The sequence below is a fragment of the Eriocheir sinensis genome, chromosome 15 (genome assembly GCF_024679095.1).
Source record: "Eriocheir sinensis breed Jianghai 21 chromosome 15, ASM2467909v1, whole genome shotgun sequence".
NCBI classification, from domain to species: Eukaryota; Metazoa; Arthropoda; class Malacostraca; order Decapoda; family Varunidae; genus Eriocheir; species Eriocheir sinensis.
Window position 1 is genome coordinate 17498885 of NC_066523.1, and position 2509 is coordinate 17501393.

At 48.2% G+C, this 2509-nt stretch overlaps 1 protein-coding gene across 1 annotated transcript in view; it reads right to left on the reverse strand.

Moving 5' to 3' along the window:
* LOC126998981 (uncharacterized) overlaps positions 1–1766 on the reverse strand; it is a 154875-nt gene extending 153109 nt beyond the window's left edge. The window contains exon 1 of the mRNA XM_050861286.1: positions 1652–1766. The gene's annotated coding sequence lies outside the window, so the exon portion shown is untranslated. The remainder of the gene's footprint in view (positions 1–1651) is intronic.
* Positions 1767–2509: the final 743 nt, after the last annotated feature.

Below are 2509 nucleotides of genomic sequence, written 5' to 3' on the forward strand. Positions count from 1 at the left end.
AAGGTAAGGCGAGGCAAAGTACGGCAAATTAAGGTAACGTAAGGTAAGGCAAGACAAAGTAAGGTAAGGTAAGGTAAGGCAAGGTAATTCAAGGTAAGGTGAGAAAGGCAAAGCGGTGGGCGGGAAAAAAAAGTCGCACAAAATTTAATATCACAATTGCAACAAGTCTTCTAGGAGAGGGAAATACCAGTTGGAGGCAGCAGGTGTGAAGGAGTGGGAGAAGGCGGGAGGGAGAGGAGACGGAGGAGAGACTCGGCAGGCAAGGGAGAAGGAAGGAGGAGAGGGGGAAGATTAAAGGGGGAAAACAGGTGGATAGTTCAGGTGTGGAAGGGTAGAGGGAGGAGTGGAGAGTATAGGGAATAAGGTGTGACTATCCTAATACCCACAATCGGAAGATGATAAAAAAAAAGGATGATAGTATGAGGGGGGTGGGGTAGGAGAGTAGGTGGAGGGATCATGTCAGAACAGGAAAGCAAATGAATCTTCGCCACCCCTCAACTCTCGTGACGAATACCTTGATATAAAGAGCAGAGATGGGGACTTGGTGGCTAGCTTGGGAAGTGAAGGTTTAGCTTGGTGAGTTGTCAGGTGCAATACGTGAGCGCCGGCACGTTTAGTAGCTATACACAACGAATGAAGCACCTGGTGGCTGGCGCGGCTCACTTCGGATTAATGTGTTGATTAGTCGATTAAGGTATAAGTTAGTTCCGGGTTTTGTCAGGTTATATTAAAGTTGCAGCTTCAGATAAGTGTAAACAAGTAGCGATATTTCGGTCACAACATATTGTAAAATTTGAAGAGGAACACAGAATAATAACGCTTCAGACCATGCAAGCAACCACGTATCGTAATGAAATACAAGGAATGCAACTAAATTGATAGACACTGAGAGGCTCACCTCACATACCCGCCTCTCTTCCACCCACCAGACCCAACCTGACCCCGCCTCCCTCCCACCTTTTATATCCCTGCATGTCCTAACAACCTCCCCCCTCTCACCACACCCGCCTGGCCTCCACCTCCCTCCCACCCTCTCCACCTCGCCTGATCCCCGCCTTCTCCCTCCCGCTGTAGCTATACCCTGCACGCCCTAACACCCTCTCCATGCTCCTTCCTCCCTCTCCAGCCCTTCTCCTCCTCTTCATTACTCCCACTCAACCTTCATGGCCCCTGCACCCACTAAATCCCCAGCAATGTATCTCGATTTTGTTCTCGTTCGTTTACTTGTCTTGTTCCTTGTATATGCCGATGGCGAAATAAAACTATTATTATGATGATGGTGATGATGCCCAACCCCTCTCCCAAATACACATACGCTCCCATCCCTTACTGGCAACAGGGAGGACAGGCGACTCACACTCTGGATCTCTTTCGGAGGCAACACCACAGGCCAGGCAACGATGACAAGTGCCTGCCTACCTGTCACGCCAGCGGAACTTCCTACCCATCACTCATCACAATTAATCGTCACCGTCAATTCACTCTCAATGTGGTGGGGTTATGGATAACTTTCAACCTCTGCATTAAACAAACTGTGACCAAAAGGGACAGGGGAGGGCGTGGGATCGGAGGGACACACTCACCCCCTCCCGCTCCCACGCCCGCCGGTTTCCACTCCTTCCTGCAAAAAACATAACTCATTGACACTTACCTTTTCTTCATCGTAGTGCCGGGGCCGCCTCCACCCTCTCTAAGGCCGCAAAATGACACACGCAACGCCATTACCGCCGGGCACACACACGCACATAGCCACAGACACACCCTCCCGCTCGGACGACAGGCGCAGCTTTGAAATTTTTGAATAACGAGGATGACGTCACGTGACCGACAGGCTGTTGTTTTCCCACCAGGCCCCGCCACCACCGATAACGAGTTTTAAATCTTAATGGTTTTTTTAAGGTGGATTTTGTCTTCTGAAAGTTCCTGTTATTCATTGTATTACCTGCATTCGGCAAAGCAAGGCGTGGCATAGGAAAGAAAGGCAAAGCAAGAGAGAACATGACAAGGAAAGGAAAGGCAAGGAAACGAGGGGTGGAGAATGCTTGTTAGAGTCAGGGTTGCTAAGGTCGCGGTTTGCTCAGCCATTTGTAATATTGCTGTTCAGGTTATGTGGGAAATATGTGGAAGGCGCGGGTTGTGAGTTTTGAACTATTCTTAATTTCATATCGCTACAATAAAATAACTCACGTTTTTCTGGATATAATAAGTACATAGCAGTTTACCAAATGAATCATCACAATAGCAGTTCAATGGGAGACTTCAGAGGTGTTTGTGTGTGTAGAGGGCAGCACTGTACTTCTCTGTCCCTCTGCCCGGAGATGAAGCGCCAAGACAGAGGTATAATTATGTAGAGCTAACAAACATGGACGGATCAGTACAATGCTGCTCCCTACACACAAACATAATTAATAAGAGCTACTCATTGTTTATTAGGACACATGCTACGTTGGGTTGTTTTTCGGGGTGTATGTTGGTAGATAATGGAGACTGATACATCGTTTGAGCAGGC